Genomic DNA, 23,058 nt, shown 5'->3' on the forward strand with positions numbered 1-23,058 from the left:
CGCCTACGCTCTGACTCGTGACGCGCCTACGCTCAGACTCGTGACGCGCCTACGCTCAGACTCGTGACGCGCCTACGCTCTGACTCGTGACGCGCCTACGCTCAGACTCGTGACGGGCCTACGCTCAGACTCGTGACACTCCTACGCTCAGACTCGTGACACTCCTACGCTCAGACTCGTGACACTCCTACGCTCTGACTCGTGACATGCCTACGCTCTGACTCGTGACGCGCCTACGCTCTGACTCGTGACGCGCCTACGCTCAGACTCGTGACACGCCTACGCTCTGGTGACACGCCTACGCTCTGACTCGTGACACGCCTACGCTCTGACTCGTGACGCGCCTACGCTCTGACTCGTGACGCGCCTACGCTCAGACTCGTGACACGCCTACGCTCTGACTCGTGACGCGCCTACGCTCAGACTCGTGACACGCCTACGCTCTGGTGACACGCCTACGCTCTGACTCGTGACACGCCTACGCTCTGACTCTTAACGCGCCTACGCTCTGACTCGTGACGCGCCTACGCTCTGACTCGTGACGCGCCTACGCTCAGACTCGTGACACGCCTACGCTCTGACTCGTGACGCGCCTACGCTAAGACTCGTGACACGCCTACGCTCTGGTGACACGCCTACGCTCTGACTCGTGACGCGCCTACGCTCAGACTCGTGACGCCCCTACGCTCAGACTCGTGACGCGCCTACGCTCAGACTCGTGACGCGCCTACGCTAAGACTCTTGACACGCCTACGCTCTGGTGACACGCCTACGCTCAGACTCGTGACGCGCCTACGCTCTGGTGACACGCCTACGCTCTGACTCGTGACGCGCCTACGCTCAGACTCGTGACGCGCCTACGCTCTGGTGACACGCCTACGCACTGACTCGTGACGCGCCTACGCTCAGACTCGTGACGCGCCTACGCTCTGGTGACACTTCTACGCTCTGACTCGTGACGCGCCTACGCTCAGACTCGTGACGCGCCTACGCTCTGGTGACACGCCTACGCTCTGACTCGTGACGCGCCTACGCTCTGGTGACACGCCTACGCTCAGACTCGTGACGCGCCTACGCTCTGGTGACACGCCTACGCTCTGACTCGTGACACGCCTACGCTCTGGTGACACGCCTACGCTCTGACTCGTGACGCGCCTACGCTCTGGTGACACGCCTACGCTCTGACTCGTGACGCGCCTACGCTCAGACTCGTGACGCGCCTACGCTCAGACTCGTGACGCGCCTACGCTCAGACTCGTGACGCGCCTACGCTCTGGTGACACGCCTACGCTCAGACTCGTGACGCGCCTACGCTCTGGTGACACGCCTACGCTCTGACTCGTGACGCGCCTACGCTCAGACTCGTGACGCGCCTACGCTCAGACTCGTGACGCGCCTACGCTCAGACTCGTGACGCGCCTACGCTCTGGTGACACGCCTACGCTCAGACTCGTGACGCGCCTACGCTCTGGTGACACGCCTACGCTCTGACTCGTGACGCGCCTACGCTCAGACTCGTGACGCGCCTACGCTCAGACTCGTGACACGCCTACGCTCTGGTGACACGCCTACGCTCTGACTCGTGACGCGCCTACGCTCTGGTGACACGCCTACGCTCTGACTCGTGACGCGCCTACGCTCAGACTCGTGACGCGCCTACGCTCTGGTGACACGCCTACGCTCTGACTCGTGACGCGCCTACGCTCAGACTCGTGACGCGCCTACGCTCTGGTGACACGCCTACGCTCAGACTCGTGACACTCCTACGCTCAGACTCGTGACACTCCTACGCTCAGACTCGTGACACTCCTACGCTCTGACTCGTGACATGCCTACGCTCTGACTCGTGACGCGCCTACGCTCTGACTCGTGACGCGCCTACGCTCAGACTCGTGACACGCCTACGCTCTGACTCGTGACGCGCCTACGCTCAGACTCGTGACGCGCCTACGCTCTGACTCGTGACGCGCCTACGCTCAGACTCGTGACACGCCTACGCTCTGACTCTTAACGCGCCTACGCTCTGACTCGTGACGCGCCTACGCTCAGACTCGTGACGCGCCTACGCTCTGGTGACACGACTACACTCTGACTCGTGACGCGCCTACGCTCTGGTGACACGCCTACGCTCTGACTCGTGACGCGCCTACGCTCAGGTGACACGCCTACGCTCTGACCCGTGACGCGCCTACGCTCAGACTCGTGACGCGCCTACGCTCTGGTGACACTTCTACGCTCTGACTCGTGACGCGCCTACGCTCAGACTCGTGACGCGCCTACGCTCTGGTGACACGCCTACGCTCTGACTCGTGACGCGCCTACGCTCTGGTGACACGCCTACGCTCTGACTCGTGACGCGCCTACGCTCTGACTCGTGACGCGCCTACGCTCTGATGACACGTGACGCGCCTACGCTCTGACTCGTGACGCGCCTACGCTCTGACTCTTGGCGCGCCTACGCTCTGATGACACGTGACGCGCCTACGCTCTGACTTGTGACGCGCCTACGCTCTGGTGACGCGCCTACGCTCTGACTCTTGACGCGCCTATGCTCTGGTGACACGTGACGCGCCTACGCTCTGACTCGTGACGCGCCTACGCTCTGACTCGTGACGCGCCTACGCTCTGGTGACGCGTCTACGCTCTGACTCGTAACGCGCCTACGCTCTGACTCGAGACGCGCCTACACTCTGACTCGTGACGCGCCTACGCTCTGACTCGTGACGCGCCTTCGCTCTGACTCGTGACGCGCCTACGCTCTGACTCGTGACGCGCCTACGCTCTGGTGACACGTGACGCGCCTACGCTCTGACTTGTGCCGCGCCTACGCTCTGACTCGTGACGCGCCTACGCTCTGACTCGTGACGCGCCTACGCTCTGACTCTTGACGCGCCTACGCTCTGGTGACACGCCTACGCTCAGACTCGTGACACTCCTACGCTCAGACTCGTGACACTCCTACGCTCAGACTCGTGACACTCCTACGCTCTGACTCGTGACATGCCTACGCTCTGACTCGTGACGCGCCTACGCTCTGACTCGTGACGCGCCTACGCTCAGACTCGTGACACGCCTACGCTCTGACTCGTGACGCGCCTACGCTCAGACTCGTGACGCGCCTACGCTCAGACTCGTGACGCGCCTACGCTCTGACTCGTGACGCGCCTACGCTCAGACTCGTGACACGCCTACGCTCTGACTCTTAACGCGCCTACGCTCTGACTCGTGCCGCTCCTACGCTCAGACTCGTGACACGCCTACGCTCTGACTCGTGACGCGCCTACGCTCAGACTCGTGACACGCCTACGCTCTGGTGACACGCCTACGCTCTGACTCGTGACATGCCTACGCTCTGACTCGTGACGCGCCTACGCTCTGACTCGTGACACTCCTACGCTCAGACTCGTGACGCGCCTACGCTCAGACTCGTGACGCGCCTACGCTCTGGTGACACGCCTACACTCTGACTCGTGACGCGCCTACGCTCTGGTGACACGCCTACGCTCTGACTCGTGACGCGCCTACGCTCAGGTGACACGCCTACGCTCTGACTCGTGACGCGCCTACGCTCAGACTCGTGACGCGCCTACGCTCTGGTGACACTTCTACGCTCTGACTCGTGACGCGCCTACGCTCAGACTCGTGACGCGCCTACGCTCTGGTGACACGCCTACGCTCTGACTCGTGACGCGCCTACGCTCTGGTGACACGCCTACGCTCTGACTCGTGACGCGCCTACGCTCTGACTCGTGACGCGCCTACGCTCTGATGACACGTGACGCGCCTACGCTCTGACTCGTGACGCGCCTACGCTCTGACTCTTGGCGCGCCTACGCTCTGATGACACGTGACGCGCCTACGCTCTGACTTGTGACGCGCCTACGCTCTGGTGACGCGCCTACGCTCTGACTCTTGACGCGCCTATGCTCTGGTGACACGTGACGCGCCTACGCTCTGACTCGTGACGCGCCTACGCTTTGACTCGTGATGCGCCTACGCTCTGGTGACGCGCCTACGCTCTGACTCGTGACGCGCCTACGCTCTGACTCGTGACGCGCCTACGCTCTGACTCGTGACGCGCCTACGCTCTGACTCGTGGCGCGCCTACGCTCTGACTCGTGGCGTGCCTACGCTCTGGTGACGCGCCTACGCTCTGACTCGTGACGCGCCTACGCTCTGGTGACGCGCCTACGCTCTGACTCGTGACGCGCCTACGCTCTGACTCGTGACGCGCCTACGCTCTGACTCGTGACGCGCCTACGCTTTGACTTGTGATGCGCCTACGCTCTGGTGACGCGCCTACGCTCTGACTCGTGACGCGCCTACGCTCTGGTGACGCGCCTACGCTCTGACTCGTGACGCGCCTACGCTCTGGTGACGCGCCTACGCTCTGACTCGTGACGCGCCTACGCTCTGACTCGTGACGCGCCTACGCTCTGGTGACGCGTCTACGCTCTGACTCGTGGCGCGCCTACGCTCTGACTCGTGACGCGCCTACGCTCTGGTGACGCGCCTACGCTCTGACTCGTGACGCGCCTACGCTCTGGTGACACGCCTACGCTCTGACTCGTGACGCACCTACGCTCTGACTCGTGACGCGCCTACGCTCTGATGACACGTGACGCGCCTACGCTCTGACTCGTGACGCGCCTACGCTCTGACTCTTGGCGCGCCTACGCTCAGACTCGTGACGCGCCTACGCTCTGGTGACACGCCTACGCTCTGACTCGTGACACGCCTACGCTCTGACTCTTAACGCGCCTACGCTCTGACTCGTGACGCGCCTACGCTCTGACTCGTGACGCGCCTACGCTCAGACTCGTGACACGCCTACGCTCAGACTCGTGACGCGCCTACGCTCAGACTCGTGACGCGCCTACGCTCTGGTGACACGCCTACGCACTGACTCGTGACGCGCCTACGCTCAGACTCGTGACGCCCCTACGCTCAGACTCGTGACACTCCTACGCTCAGACTCGTGACACTCCTACGCTCTGACTCGTGACATGCCTACGCTCTGACTCGTGACGCGCCTACGCTCAGACTCGTGACACGCCTACGCTCTGACTCGTGACGCGCCTACGCTCTGACTCGTGACGCGCCTACGCTCAGACTCGTGACACGCCTACGCTCTGACTCGTGACGCGCCTACGCTCAGACTCGTGACGCGCCTACGCTCTGACTCGTGACGCGCCTACGCTCAGACTCGTGACACGCCTACGCTCTGACTCTTAACGCGCCTACGCTCTGACTCGTGCCGCTCCTACGCTCAGACTCGTGACACGCCTACGCTCTGACTCGTGACGCGCCTACGCTCAGACTCGTGACACGCCTACGCTCTGGTGACACGCCTACGCTGTGACTCGTGACATGCCTACGCTCTGACTCGTGACGCGCCTACGCTCTGACTCGTGACACTCCTACGCTCAGACTCGTGACGCGCCTACGCTCTGACTCGTGACGCGCCTACGCTCAGACTCGTGACACGCCTACGCTCTGACTCTTAACGCGCCTACGCTCTGACTCGTGACGCGCCTACGCTCTGACTCGTGACGCGCCTACGCTCAGACTCGTGACACGCCTACGCTCTGACTCGTGACGCGCCTACGCTCAGACTCGTGACACGCCTACGCTCTGGTGACACGCCTACGCTCTGACTCGTGACGCGCCTACGCTCAGACTCGTGACGCGCCTACGCTCAGACTCGTGACGCGCCTACGCTCAGACTCATGACGCGCCTACGCTCAGACTCGTGACGCGCCTACGCTCAGACTCGTGACGCGCCTACGCTCAGACTCATGACGCGCCTACGCTCAGACTCGTGACGCGCCTACGCTCTGGTGACACGCCTACGCACTGACTCGTGACGCGCCTACGCTCAGACTCGTGACGCGCCTACGCTCTGGTGACACGCCTACGCTCTGACTCGTGACGCGCCTACGCTCGGACTCGTGACGCGCCTACGCTCTGGTGACACGCCTACGCTCTGACACGTGACGCACCTACGCTCAGACTCGTGACACGCCTACGCTCTGGTGACACGCCTACGCTCTGACTCGTGACACGCCTACGCTCTGGTGACACGCCTACGCTCTGACTCGTGACGCGCCTACGCTCTGGTGACACGCCTACGCTCTGACTCGTGACGCGCCTACGCTCAGACTCGTGACGCGCCTACGCTCTGGTGACACGCCTACGCTCTGACTCGTGACGCGCCTACGCTCAGACTCGTGACGCGCCTACGCTCTGGTGACACGCCTACGCTCAGACTCGTGACACTCCTACGCTCAGACTCGTGACACTCCTACGCTCAGACTCGTGACACTCCTACGCTCTGACTCGTGACGCGCCTACGCTCAGACTCGTGACACGCCTACGCTCTGACTCTTAACGCGCCTACGCTCTGACTCGTGACGCGCCTACGCTCAGACTCGTGACACGCCTACGCTCTGGTGACACGCCTACGCTCTGACTCGTGACACGCCTACGCTCTGGTGACACGCATACGCTCTGACACGTGACGCGCCTACGCTCTGGTGACACGCCTATGCTCTGACTCGTGACGCGCCTACGCTCTGGTGACACGCCTACGCTCTGACTCGTGACGCGCCTACGCTCAGACTCGTGACGCGCCTACGCTCTGGTGACACTTCTACGCTCTGACTCGTGACGCGCCTACGCTCTGGTGACACGCCTATGCTCTGACTCGTGACGCGCCTACGCTCTGGTGACACGCCTACGCTCAGACTCGTGACGCGCCTACGCTCAGACTCGTGACGCGCCTACGCTCTGGTGACACGCCTACGCTCTGACTCGTGACGCGCCTACGCTCAGACTCGTGACGCGCCTACGCTCTGGTGACACTTCTACGCTCTGACTCGTGACGCGCCTACGCTCTGGTGACACGCCTACGCTCAGACTCGTGACGCGCCTACGCTCTGGTGACACGCCTACGCACTGACTCGTGACGCGCCTACGCTCAGACTCGTGACGCCCCTACGCTCAGACTCGTGACACTCCTACGCTCAGACTCGTGACACTCCTACGCTCTGACTCGTGACATGCCTACGCTCTGACTCGTGACGCGCCTACGCTCAGACTCGTGACACGCCTACGCTCTGACTCGTGACGCGCCTACGCTCTGACTCGTGACGCGCCTACGCTCAGACTCGTGACACGCCTACGCTCTGACTCGTGACGCGCCTACGCTCAGACTCGTGACGCGCCTACGCTCTGACTCGTGACGCGCCTACGCTCAGACTCGTGACACGCCTACGCTCTGACTCTTAACGCGCCTACGCTCTGACTCGTGCCGCTCCTACGCTCAGACTCGTGACACGCCTACGCTCTGACTCGTGACGCGCCTACGCTCAGACTCGTGACACGCCTACGCTCTGGTGACACGCCTACGCTGTGACTCGTGACATGCCTACGCTCTGACTCGTGACGCGCCTACGCTCTGACTCGTGACACTCCTACGCTCAGACTCGTGACGCGCCTACGCTCTGACTCGTGACGCGCCTACGCTCAGACTCGTGACACGCCTACGCTCTGACTCTTAACGCGCCTACGCTCTGACTCGTGACGCGCCTACGCTCTGACTCGTGACGCGCCTACGCTCAGACTCGTGACACGCCTACGCTCTGACTCGTGACGCGCCTACGCTCAGACTCGTGACACGCCTACGCTCTGGTGACACGCCTACGCTCTGACTCGTGACGCGCCTACGCTCAGACTCGTGACGCGCCTACGCTCAGACTCGTGACGCGCCTACGCTCAGACTCATGACGCGCCTACGCTCAGACTCGTGACGCGCCTACGCTCAGACTCGTGACGCGCCTACGCTCAGACTCATGACGCGCCTACGCTCAGACTCGTGACGCGCCTACGCTCTGGTGACACGCCTACGCACTGACTCGTGACGCGCCTACGCTCAGACTCGTGACGCGCCTACGCTCTGGTGACACGCCTACGCTCTGACTCGTGACGCGCCTACGCTCGGACTCGTGACGCGCCTACGCTCTGGTGACACGCCTACGCTCTGACACGTGACGCACCTACGCTCAGACTCGTGACACGCCTACGCTCTGGTGACACGCCTACGCTCTGACTCGTGACACGCCTACGCTCTGGTGACACGCCTACGCTCTGACTCGTGACGCGCCTACGCTCTGGTGACACGCCTACGCTCTGACTCGTGACGCGCCTACGCTCAGACTCGTGACGCGCCTACGCTCTGGTGACACGCCTACGCTCTGACTCGTGACGCGCCTACGCTCAGACTCGTGACGCGCCTACGCTCTGGTGACACGCCTACGCTCAGACTCGTGACACTCCTACGCTCAGACTCGTGACACTCCTACGCTCAGACTCGTGACACTCCTACGCTCTGACTCGTGACGCGCCTACGCTCAGACTCGTGACACGCCTACGCTCTGACTCTTAACGCGCCTACGCTCTGACTCGTGACGCGCCTACGCTCAGACTCGTGACACGCCTACGCTCTGGTGACACGCCTACGCTCTGACTCGTGACACGCCTACGCTCTGGTGACACGCATACGCTCTGACACGTGACGCGCCTACGCTCTGGTGACACGCCTATGCTCTGACTCGTGACGCGCCTACGCTCTGGTGACACGCCTACGCTCTGACTCGTGACGCGCCTACGCTCAGACTCGTGACGCGCCTACGCTCTGGTGACACTTCTACGCTCTGACTCGTGACGCGCCTACGCTCTGGTGACACGCCTATGCTCTGACTCGTGACGCGCCTACGCTCTGGTGACACGCCTACGCTCAGACTCGTGACGCGCCTACGCTCAGACTCGTGACGCGCCTACGCTCTGGTGACACGCCTACGCTCAGACTCGTGACGCGCCTACGCTCTGGTGACACGCCTACGCTCTGACTCGTGACGCGCCTACGCTCAGACTCGTGACGCGCCTACGCTCAGACTCGTGACGCGCCTACGCTCTGGTGACACGCCTACGCACTGACTCGTGACGCGCCTACGCTCAGACTCGTGACGCGCCTACGCTCTGGTGACAAGTCTACGCTCTGACTCGTGACGCGCCTACGCTCAGACTCGTGACGCGCCTACGCTCAGACTCGTGACGCGCCTACGCTCAGACTCGTGACGCGTCTACGCTCTGGTGACACGCCTACGCTCAGACTCGTGACGCGCCTACGCTCTGGTGACACGCCTACGCTCTGACTCGTGACGCGCCTACGCTCTGGTGACACGCCTACGCTCTGACTCGTGACGCGCCTACGCTCAGACTCGTGACGCGCCTACGCTCTGGTGACACGCCTACGCTCTGACTCGTGACGCGCCTACGCTCTGGTGACACGCCTACGCTCTGACTCGTGACGCGCCTACGCTCTGGTGACACGCCTACGCTCAGACTCGTGACGCGCCTACGCTCTGGTGACACGCCTACGCTCTGACTCGTGACGCGCCTACGCTCTGGTGACACGCCTACGCTCAGACTCGTGACGCGCCTACGCTCTGGTGACACGCCTACGCTCAGACTCGTGACGCGCCTACGCTCTGGTGACACTTCTACGCTCTGACTCGTGACGCGCCTACGCTCAGACTCGTGACGCGCCTACGCTCTGGTGACACGCCTACGCTCAGACTCGTGACGCGCCTACGCTCTGGTGACACGCCTACGCTCTGACTCGTGACGCGCCTACGCTCTGGTGACACGCCTACGCTCAGACTCGTGACGCGCCTACGCTCTGGTGACACGCCTACGCTCTGACTCGTGACGCGCCTACGCTCTGGTGACACGCCTACGCTCTGACTCGTGACGCGCCTACGCTCAGACTCGTGACGCGCCTACGCTCTGGTGACACGCCTACGCTCTGACTCGTGACGCGCCTACGCTCAGACTCGTGACGCGCCTACGCTCTGGTGACACGCCTACACTCTGACTCGTGACGCGCCTACGCTCTGGTGACACGCCTACGCTCTGACTCGTGACGCGCCTACGCTCAGGTGACACGCCTACGCTCTGACTCGTGACGCGCCTACGCTCAGACTCGTGACGCGCCTACGCTCTGGTGACACTTCTACGCTCTGACTCGTGACGCGCCTACGCTCAGACTCGTGACGCGCCTACGCTCTGGTGACACGCCTACGCTCTGACTCGTGACGCGCCTGCGCTCTGGTGACACGCCTACGCTCAGACTCGTGACGCGCCTACGCTCTGGTGACACGCCTACGCTCTGACTCGTGACACGCCTACGCTCTGGTGACACGCCTACGCTCTGACTCGTGACGCGCCTACGCTCTGGTGACACGCCTACGCTCTGACTCGTGACGCGCCTACGCTCAGACTCGTGACGCGCCTACGCTCTGGTGACACGCCTACGCTCAGACTCGTGACACGCCTACGCTCTGACTCTTAACGCGCCTACGCTCTGACTCGTGACGCGCCTACGCTCTGACTCGTGACGCGCCTACGCTCAGACTCGTGACACGCCTACGCTCTGACTCGTGACGCGCCTACGCTCAGACTCGTGACACGCCTACGCTCTGGTGACACGCCTACGCTCTGACTCGTGACGCGCCTACGCTCAGACTCGTGACGCGCCTACGCTCAGACTCGTGACGCGCCTACGCTCAGACTCATGACGCGCCTACGCTCAGACTCGTGACGCGCCTACGCTCTGGTGACACGCCTACGCACTGACTCGTGACGCGCCTACGCTCAGACTCGTGACGCGCCTACGCTCTGGTGACACGCCTACGCTCTGACTCGTGACGCGCCTACGCTCGGACTCGTGACGCGCCTACGCTCTGGTGACACGCCTACGCTCTGACACGTGACGCACCTACGCTCAGACTCGTGACACGCCTACGCTCTGGTGACACGCCTACGCTCTGACTCGTGACACGCCTACGCTCTGGTGACACGCCTACGCTCTGACTCGTGACGCGCCTACGCTCTGGTGACACGCCTACGCTCTGACTCGTGACGCGCCTACGCTCAGACTCGTGACGCGCCTACGCTCTGGTGACACGCCTACGCTCTGACTCGTGACGCGCCTACGCTCAGACTCGTGACGCGCCTACGCTCTGGTGACACGCCTACGCTCAGACTCGTGACACTCCTACGCTCAGACTCGTGACACTCCTACGCTCAGACTCGTGACACTCCTACGCTCTGACTCGTGACGCGCCTACGCTCAGACTCGTGACACGCCTACGCTCTGACTCTTAACGCGCCTACGCTCTGACTCGTGACGCGCCTACGCTCAGACTCGTGACACGCCTACGCTCTGGTGACACGCCTACGCTCTGACTCGTGACGCGCCTACGCTCTGGTGACACGCCTACGCTCTGACTCGTGACGCGCCTACGCTCAGACTCGTGACGCGCCTACGCTCTGGTGACACTTCTACGCTCTGACACGTGACGCGCCTACGCTCTGGTGACACGCCTATGCTCTGACTCGTGACGCGCCTACGCTCTGGTGACACGCCTACGCTCTGACTCGTGACGCGCCTACGCTCAGACTCGTGACGCGCCTACGCTCTGGTGACACTTCTACGCTCTGACTCGTGACGCGCCTACGCTCTGGTGACACGCCTATGCTCTGACTCGTGACGCGCCTACGCTCTGGTGACACGCCTACGCTCAGACTCGTGACGCGCCTACGCTCAGACTCGTGACGCGCCTACGCTCTGGTGACACGCCTACGCTCAGACTCGTGACGCGCCTACGCTCTGGTGACACGCCTACGCTCTGACTCGTGACGCGCCTACGCTCAGACTCGTGACGCGCCTACGCTCAGACTCGTGACGCGCCTACGCTCTGGTGACACGCCTACGCACTGACTCGTGACGCGCCTACGCTCAGACTCGTGACGCGCCTACGCTCTGGTGACAAGCCTACGCTCTGACTCGTGACGCGCCTACGCTCAGACTCGTGACGCGCCTACGCTCAGACTCGTGACGCGCCTACGCTCAGACTCGTGACGCGTCTACGCTCTGGTGACACGCCTACGCTCAGACTCGTGACGCGCCTACGCTCTGGTGACACGCCTACGCTCTGACTCGTGACGCGCCTACGCTCTGGTGACACGCCTACGCTCTGACTCGTGACGCGCCTACGCTCAGACTCGTGACGCGCCTACGCTCTGGTGACACGCCTACGCTCTGACTCGTGACGCGCCTACGCTCTGGTGACACGCCTACGCTCTGACTCGTGACGCGCCTACGCTCTGGTGACACGCCTACGCTCAGACTCGTGACGCGCCTACGCTCTGGTGACACGCCTACGCTCTGACTCGTGACGCGCCTACGCTCTGGTGACACGCCTACGCTCAGACTCGTGACGCGCCTACGCTCTGGTGACACGCCTACGCTCAGACTCGTGACGCGCCTACGCTCTGGTGACACTTCTACGCTCTGACTCGTGACGCGCCTACGCTCAGACTCGTGACGCGCCTACGCTCTGGTGACACGCCTACGCTCAGACTCGTGACGCGCCTACGCTCTGGTGACACGCCTACGCTCTGACTCGTGACGCGCCTACGCTCTGGTGACACGCCTACGCTCAGACTCGTGACGCGCCTACGCTCTGGTGACACGCCTACGCTCTGACTCGTGACGCGCCTACGCTCTGGTGACACGCCTACGCTCTGACTCGTGACGCGCCTACGCTCAGACTCGTGACGCGCCTACGCTCTGGTGACACGCCTACGCTCTGACTCGTGACGCGCCTACGCTCAGACTCGTGACGCGCCTACGCTCTGGTGACACGCCTACACTCTGACTCGTGACGCGCCTACGCTCTGGTGACACGCCTACGCTCTGACTCGTGACGCGCCTACGCTCAGGTGACACGCCTACGCTCTGACTCGTGACGCGCCTACGCTCAGACTCGTGACGCGCCTACGCTCTGGTGACACTTCTACGCTCTGACTCGTGACGCGCCTACGCTCAGACTCGTGACGCGCCTACGCTCTGGTGACACGCCTACGCTCTGACTCGTGACGCGCCTACGCTCTGGTGACACGCCTACGCTCAGACTCGTGACGCGCCTACGCTCTGGTGACACGCCTACGCTCTGACTCGTGACACGCCTACGCTCTGGTGACACGCCTACGCTCTGACTCGTGACGCGCCTACGCTCTGGTGACACGCCTACGCTCTGACTCGTGACGCGCCTACGCTCAGACTCGTGACGCGCCTACGCTCTGGTGGCACGCCTACGCTCTGACTCGTGACGCGCCTACGCTCAGACTCGTGACGCGCCTTCGCTCTGGTGACACGCCTACGCTCAGAATCGTGACGCGCCTACGCTCTGGTGACACGCCTACGCTCTGACTCGTGACGCGCCTACGCTCAGACTCGTGACGCGCCTACGCTCTGGTGACACGCCTACGCTCTGGTGACACGCCTACGCTCTGACTCGTGACGCGCCTACGCTCAGACTCGTGACGCGCCTACGCTCTGGTGACACGCCTACGCTCTGACTCGTGACGCGCCTACGCTCAGACTCGTGACGCGCCTACGCTCAGACTCGTGACGCGCCTACGCTCTGGTGACACGCCTACGCTCTGACTCGTGACGCGCCTACGCTCAGACTCGTGACGCGCCTACGCTCTGGTGACACGCCTACGCTCAGACTCGTGACGCGCCTACGCTCAGACTCGTGACGCGCCTACGCTCTGGTGACACGCCTACGCTCTGACTCGTGACGCGCCTACGCTCAGACTCGTGACGCGCCTACGCTCTGACTCGTGACGCGCCTACGCTCAGACTCGTGACACGCCTACGCTCTGGTGACACGCCTACGCTCTGACTCGTGACATGCCTACGCTCTGACTCGTGACGCGCCTACGCTCTGACTCGTGACGCGCCTACGCTCAGACTCGTGACACGCCTACGCTCTGACTCGTGACGCACCTACGCTCAGACTTGTGACACGCCTACGCTCTGGTGACACGCCTACGCTCTGACTCGTGACGCGCCTATGCTCAGACTCGTGACGCGCCTACGCTCTGACTCGTGACGCGCCTACGCTCAGACTCGTGACACGCCTACGCTCTGACTCTTAACGCGCCTACGCTCTGACTCGTGACGGGCCTACGCTCTGACTCGTGACGCGCCTACGCTCAGACTCGTGACACGCCTACGCTCTGACTCGTAACGCGCCTACGCTCAGACTCGTGACACGCCTACGCTCTGGTGACACGCCTACGCTCTGACTCGTGACGCGCCTACGCTCAGACTCGTGACGCGCCTACGCTCAGACTCGTGACGCGCCTACGCTCAGACTCGTGACGCGCCTACGCTCTGGTGACACGCCTACGCTCAGACTCGTGACGCGCCTACGCTCTGGTGACACGCCTACGCTCTGACTCGTGACGCACCTACGCTCAGACTCGTGACGCGCCTACGCTCAGACTCGTGACGCGCCTACGCTCTGGTGACACGCCTACGCACTGACTCGTGACGCGCCTACGCTCAGACTCGTGACGCGCCTACGCTCTGGTGACACGCCTACGCTCTGACTCGTGACGCGCCTACGCTCAGACTCGTGACGCGCCTACGCTCTGGTGACACGCCTACGCTCTGACTCGTGACGCGCCTACGCTCTGGTGACACGCCTACGCTCTGACTCGTGACGCGCCTACGCTCAGACTCGTGACGCGCCTACGCTCTGGTGACACGCCTACGCTCAGACTCGTGACGCGCCTACGCTCTGGTGACACGCCTACGCTCTGACTCGTGACGCGCCTACGCTCAGACTCGTGACGCGCCTACGCTCTGGTGACACGCCTACGCTCTGACTCGTGACGCGCCTACGCTCAGACTCGTGACGCGCCTACGCTCTGGTGACACGCCTACGCTCAGACTCGTGACGCGCCTACGCTCTGGTGACACGCCTACGCTCTGACTCGTGACGCGCCTACGCTCAGACTTGTGACGCGCCTACGCTCTGGTGACACGCCTACGCTCTGACTCGTGACGCGCCTACGCTCAGACTTGTGACGCGCCTACGCTCTGGTGACACGCCTACGCTCTGACTCGTGACGCGCCTACGCTCAGACTCGTGACGCGCCTACGCTCTGGTGACACGCCTACGCTCAGACTCGTGACGCGCCTACGCTCTGGTGACACGCCTACGCTCTGACTCGTGACGCACCTACGCTCAGACTCGTGACGCGCCTACGCTCAGACTCGTGACGCGCCTACGCTCTGGTGACACGCCTACGCACTGACTCGTGACGCGCCTACGCTCAGACTCGTGACGCGCCTACGCTCTGGTGACACGCCTACGCTCTGACTCGTGACGCGCCTACGCTCAGACTCGTGACGCGCCTACGCTCTGGTGACACGCCTACGCTCTGACTCGTGACGCGCCTACGCTCAGACTCGTGACACGCCTACGCTCTGGTGACACGCCTACGCTCTGACACGTGACGCGCCTACGCTCTGGTGACACGCCTACGCTCTGACTCGTGACGCGCCTACGCTCTGGTGACACGCCTACGCTCTGACTCGTGACGCGCCTACGCTCAGACTCGTGACGCGCCTACGCTCTGGTGACACGCCTACGCTCAGACTCGTGACGCGCCTACGCTCTGGTGACACGCCTACGCTCTGACTCGTGACGCGCCTACGCTCAGACTCGTGACGCGCCTACGCTCTGGTGACACGCCTACGCTCTGACTCGTGACGCGCCTACGCTCAGACTCGTGACGCGCCTACGCTCTTGTGACACGCCTACGCTCAGACTCGTGACGCGCCTACGCTCTGGTGACACGCCTACGCTCTGACTCGTGACGCGCCTACGCTCAGACTTGTGACGCGCCTACGCTCTGGTGACACGCCTACGCTCTGACTCGTGACGCGCCTACGCTCTGACTCGTGACGCGCCTACGCTCAGACTCGTGACACGCCTACGCTCTGACTCGTGACGCACCTACGCTCAGACTTGTGACACGCCTACGCTCTGGTGACACGCCTACGCTCTGACTCGTGACGCGCCTATGCTCAGACTCGTGACGCGCCTACGCTCTGACTCGTGACGCGCCTACGCTCAGACTCGTGACACGCCTACGCTCTGACTCTTAACGCGCCTACGCTCTGACTCGTGACGCGCCTACGCTCTGACTCGTGACGCGCCTACGCTCAGACTCGTGACACGCCTACGCTCTGACTCGTAACGCGCCTACGCTCAGACTCGTGACACGCCTACGCTCTGGTGACACGCCTACGCTCTGACTCGTGACGCGCCTACGCTCAGACTCGTGACGCGCCTACGCTCAGACTCGTGACGCGCCTACGCTCAGACTCGTGACGCGCCTACGCTCTGGTGACACGCCTACGCTCAGACTCGTGACGCGCCTACGCTCTGGTGACACGCCTACGCTCTGACTCGTGACGCACCTACGCTCAGACTCGTGACGCGCCTACGCTCAGACTCGTGACGCGCCTACGCTCTGGTGACACGCCTACGCACTGACTCGTGACGCGCCTACGCTCAGACTCGTGACGCGCCTACGCTCTGGTGACACGCCTACGCTCTGACTCGTGACGCGCCTACGCTCAGACTCGTGACGCGCCTACGCTCTGGTGACACGCCTACGCTCTGACTCGTGACGCGCCTACGCTCTGGTGACACGCCTACGCTCTGACTCGTGACGCGCCTACGCTCAGACTCGTGACGCGCCTACGCTCTGGTGACACGCCTACGCTCAGACTCGTGACGCGCCTACGCTCTGGTGACACGCCTACGCTCTGACTCGTGACGCGCCTACGCTCAGACTCGTGACGCGCCTACGCTCTGGTGACACGCCTACGCTCTGACTCGTGACGCGCCTACGCTCAGACTCGTGACGCGCCTACGCTCTGGTGACACGCCTACGCTCAGACTCGTGACGCGCCTACGCTCTGGTGACACGCCTACGCTCTGACTCGTGACGCGCCTACGCTCAGACTTGTGACGCGCCTACGCTCTGGTGACACGCCTACGCTCTGACTCGTGACGCGCCTACGCTCAGACTTTTGACGCGCCTACGCTCTGGTGACACGCCTACGCTCTGACTCGTGACGCGCCTACGCTCAGACTCGTGACGCGCCTACGCTCTGGTGACACGCCTACGCTCAGACTCGTGACGCGCCTACGCTCTGGTGACACGCCTACGCTCTGACTCGTGACGCACCTACGCTCAGACTCGTGACGCGCCTACGCTCAGACTCGTGACGCGCCTACGCTCTGGTGACACGCCTACGCACTGACTCGTGACGCGCCTACGCTCAGACTCGTGACGCGCCTACGCTCTGGTGACACGCCTACGCTCTGACTCGTGACGCGCCTACGCTCAGACTCGTGACGCGCCTACGCTCTGGTGACACGCCTACGCTCTGACTCGTGACGCGCCTACGCTCAGACTCGTGACACGCCTACGCTTTGGTGACACGCCTACGCTCTGACACGTGACGCGCCTACGCTCTGGTGACACGCCTACGCTCTGACTCGTGACGCGCCTACGCTCTGGTGACACGCCTACGCTCTGACTCGTGACGCGCCTACGCTCAGACTCGTGACGCGCCTACGCTCTGGTGACACGCCTACGCTCAGACTCGTGACGCGCCTACGCTCTGGTGACACGCCTACGCTCTGACTCGTGACGCGCCTACGCTCAGACTCGTGACGCGCCTACGCTCTGGTGACACGCCTACGCTCTGACTCGTGACGCGCCTACGCTCAGACTCGTGACGCGCCTACGCTCTGGTGACACGCCTACGCTCAGACTCGTGACGCGCCTACGCTCTGGTGACACGCCTACGCTCTGACTCGTGACGCGCCTACGCTCAGACTTGTGACGCGCCTACGCTCTGGTGACACGCCTACGCTCTGACTCGTGACGCGCCTACGCTCAGACTTGTGACGCGCCTACGCTCTGGTGACACGCCTACGCTCTGACTCGTGACGCGCCTACGCTCAGACTCGTGACGCGCCTACGCTCTGGTGACACGCCTACGCTCAGACTCGTGACGCGCCTACGCTCTGGTGACACGCCTACGCTCTGACTCGTGACGCGCCTACGCTTAGACTCGTGACGCGCCTACGCTCTGGTGACACGCCTACGCTCTGACTCGTGACGCGCCTACGCTCAGACTTGTGACGCGCCTACGCTCTGGTGACACGCCTACGCTCTGACTCGTGACGCGCCTACGCTCAGACTCGTGACGCGCCTACGCTCTGGTGACACGCCTACGCTCTGACTCGTGAGGCGCCTACGCTCAGACTCGTGACACGCCTACGCTCTGGTGACACGCCTACGCTCTGACTCGTGACGCGCCTACGCTCTGGTGACACGCCTACGCTCTGACTCGTGACGCGCCTACGCTCTGGTGACACGCCTACGCTCTGACTCGTGACGTGCCTACGCTCAGACTCGTGACGCGCCTACGCTCTGGTGACACGCCTACGCTCAGACTCGTGACGCGCCTACGCTCTGGTGACACGCCTACGCTCTGACTCGTGACGCGCCTACGCTCTGGTGACAGCCTACGTTCTGTTTAGACTTATACACCATGTAATAGTGTGTTTAGACTTATACACCATGTAATAGTGTGTTTAGACTTATACACATGTAATAGTATGTTTAGACTTATACACCATGTAATAGTGTGTTTAGGCTTATACACCATGTAATAGTGTGTTTAGACTTATACACATGTAATAGTGTGTTTAGACTTATACACCATGTAATAGTGTGTTTAGACTTATACACATGTAATAGTATGTTTAGACTTATACACCATGTAATAGTGTGTTTAGACTTATACACCATGTAATAGTGTGTTTAGACTTATACACCATGTAATAGTGTGTTTAGACTTATACACCATGTAATAGTGTGTTTAGACTTATACACATGTAATAGTGTGTTTAGACTTATACACATGTAATAGTGTGTTTAGACTTATACACCATGTAATAGTCTGTTTAGACTTATACACATGTAATAGTGTGTTTAGACTTATACACATGTAATAGTGTGTTTAGACTTATACACCATGTAATAGTGTGTTTAGACTTATACACATGTAATAGTGTGTTTAGACTTATACACATGTAATAGTATGTTTAGGCTTATACACCATGTAATAGTATGTTTAGGCTTATACACCATGTAATAGTGTGTTTAGACTTATACACCATGTAATAGTGTGTTTAGACTTATACACCATGTAATAGTGTGTTTAGGCTTATACACCATGTAATAGTGTGTTTAGACTTATACACATGTAATAGTGTGTTTAGACTTATACACCATGTAATAGTGTGTTTAGACTTATACACATGTAATAGTATGTTTAGACTTATACACCATGTAATAGTGTGTTTAGACTTATACACCATGTAATAGTGTGTTTAGACTTATACACCATGTAATAGTCTGTTTAGACTTATACACCATGTAATAGTGTGTTTAGACTTATACACCATGTAATAGTGTGTTTAGACTTATACACATGTAATAGTGTGTTTAGACTTATACACATGTAATAGTGTGTTTAGACTTATACACCATGTAATAGTCTGTTTAGACTTATACACATGTAATAGTGTGTTTAGACTTATACACATGTAATAGTGTGTTTAGACTTATACACCATGTAATAGTGTGTTTAGACTTATACACATGTAATAGTGTGTTTAGACTTATACACATGTAATAGTATGTTTAGGCTTATACACCATGTAATAGTATGTTTAGGCTTATACACCATGTAATAGTGTGTTTTGACTTATACACCATGTAATAGTGTGTTTAGACTTATACACATGTAATAGTGTGTTTAGACTTATACACCATGTAATAGTGTGTTTAGACTTATACACATGTAATAGTGTGTTTAGACTTATACACCATGTAATAGTCTGTTTAGACTTATACACCATGTAATAGTGTGTTTAGACTTATACACCATGTAATAGTATGTTTAGACTTATACACCATGTAATAGTGTGTTTAGACTTATACACCATGTAATAGTGTGTTTAGACTTATACACATGTAATAGTGTGTTTAGACTTATACACCATGTAATAGTATGTTTAGACTTATACACCATGTAATAGTATGTTTAGGCTTATACACCATGTAATAGTATGTTTAGGCTTATACACCATGTAATAGTGTGTTTAGACTTATACACCATGTAATAGTGTGTTTAGACTTATACACATGTAATAGTATGTTTAGGCTTATACACCATGTAATAGTGTGTTTAGACTTATACACATGTAATAGTGTGTTTAGACTTATACACCATGTAATAGTGTGTTTAGACTTATACACATGTAATAGTGTGTTTAGACTTATACACCATGTAATAGTGTGTTTAGACTTATACACCATGTAATAGTGTGTTTAGACTTATACACCATGTAATAGTGTGTTTAGGCTTATACACCATGTAATAGTGTGTTTAGACTTATACACATGTAATAGTGTGTTTAGACTTATACACATGTAATAGTGTGTTTAGACTTATACACCATGTAATAGTGTGTTTAGACTTATACACCATGTAATAGTGTGTTTAGACTTATACACCATGTAATAGTCTGTTTAGACTTATACACCATGTAATAGTGTGTTTAGACTTATACACATGTAATAGTGTGTTTAGACTTATACACATGTAATAGTGTGTTTAGACTTATACACCATGTAATAGTGTGTTTAGACTTATACACCATGTAATAGTGTGTTTAGGCTTATACACCATGTAATAGTGTGTTTAGACTTATACACCATGTAATAGTGTGTTTAGACTTATACACCATGTAATAGTCTGTTTAGACTTATACACCATGTAATAGTGTGTTTAGACTTATACACATGTAATAGTGTGTTTAGACTTATACACCATGTCATAGTGTGTTTAGACTTATACACCATGTAATAGTGTGTTTAGACTTATACACCATGTAATAGTGTGTTTAGACTTATACACCATGTAATAGTGTGTTTAGGCTTATACACCATGTAATAGTGTGTTTAGACTTATACACCATGTAATAGTCTGTTTAGGCTTATACACCATGTAATAGTGTGTTTAGACTTATACACCATGTAATAGTGTGTTTAGGCTTATACACCATGTAATAGTGTGTTTAGACTTATACACCATGTAATAGTCTGTTTAGGCTTATACACCATGTAATAGTATGTTTAGGCTTATACACCATGTAATAGTGTGTTTTGACTTATACACCATGTAATAGTGTGTTTAGGCTTATACACCATGTAATAGTGTGTTTAGACTTATACACATGTAATAGTATGTTTAGGCTTATACACATGTAATAGTGTGTTTAGACTTATACACCATGTAATAGTATGTTTAGGCTTATACACATGTAATAGTGTGTTTAGACTTATACACCATGTAATAGTATGTTTAGGCTTATACACATGTAATAGTATGTTTAGACTTATACACCATGTAATAGTGTGTTTAGACTTATACACATGTAATAGTGTGTTTAGACTTATACACCATGTAATAGTGTGTTTAGACTTATACACATGTAATAGTGTGTTTAGACTTATACACCATGTAATAGTGTGTTTAGACTTATACACCATGTAATAGTGTGTTTAGACTTATACACCATGTAATAGTGTGTTTAGGCTTATACACCATGTAATAGTGTGTTTAGACTTATACACATGTAATAGTGTGTTTAGACTTATACACATGTAATAGTGTGTTTAGACTTATACACCATGTAATAGTGTGTTTAGACTTATACACCATGTAATAGTGTGTTTAGACTTATACACCATGTAATAGTCTGTTTAGACTTATACACCATGTAATAGTGTGTTTAGACTTATACACATGTAATAGTGTGTTTAGACTTATACACATGTAATAGTGTGTTTAGACTTATAAACTATGTAATAGTGTGTTTAGACTTATACACATGTAATAGTGTGTTTAGACTTATACACCATGTCATAGTGTGTTTAGACTTATACACCATGTAATAGTGTGTTTAGACTTATACACCATGTAATAGTGTGTTTAGACTTATACACCATGTAATAGTGTGTTTAGGCTTATACACCATGTAATAGTGTGTTTAGACTTATACACCATGTAATAGTCTGTTTAGGCTTATACACCATGTAATAGTGTGTTTAGACTTATACACCATGTAATAGTGTGTTTAGACTTATACACATGTAATAGTGTGTTTAGACTTATACACCATGTAATAGTCTGTTTAGACTTATACACCATGTAATAGTGTGTTTAGACTTATACACATGTAATAGTGTGTTTAGACTTATACACATGTAATAGTGTGTTTAGACTTATACACATGTAATAGTGTGTTTAGACTTATACACATGTAATAGTGTGTTTAGACTTATACACATGTAATAGTGTGTTTAGACTTATAAACATGTAATAGTGTGTTTAGACTTATACACCATGTAATAGTGTGTTTAGACTTATACACATGTAATAGTATGTTAGACTTATACACCATGTAATAGTGTGTTTAGACTTATACACCATGTAATAGTATGTTTAGACTTATACACCATGTAATAGTATGTTTAGACTTATACACATGTAATAGTGTGTTTAGACTTATACACCATGTAATAGTATGTTTAGACTTATACACCATGTAATAGTATGTTTAGACTTATACACATGTAATAGTGTGTTTAGGCTTATACACCATGTAATAGTGTGTTTTGACTTATACACCGTGTAATAGTATGTTTAGACTTATACACCATGTAATAGTATGTTTAGACTTATACACCATGTAATAGTGTGTTTAGACTTATACACATGTAATAGTGTGTTTAGACTTATACACATGTAATAGTGTGTTTAGACTTATACACCATGTAATAGTGTGTTTAGACTTATACACCATGTAATAGTGTGTTTAGACTTATACACCATGTAATAGTCTGTTTAGACTTATACACATGTAATAGTGTGTTTAGACTTATACACCATGTAATAGTGTGTTTAGACTT

The sequence above is a fragment of the Eucyclogobius newberryi genome, unplaced genomic scaffold (genome assembly GCF_026437365.1).
Source record: "Eucyclogobius newberryi isolate DKJ021-1_F unplaced genomic scaffold, fEucNew1.0.hap1 SCAF_26, whole genome shotgun sequence".
In the NCBI taxonomy this organism is placed as follows: domain Eukaryota; kingdom Metazoa; phylum Chordata; class Actinopteri; order Gobiiformes; family Gobiidae; genus Eucyclogobius; species Eucyclogobius newberryi.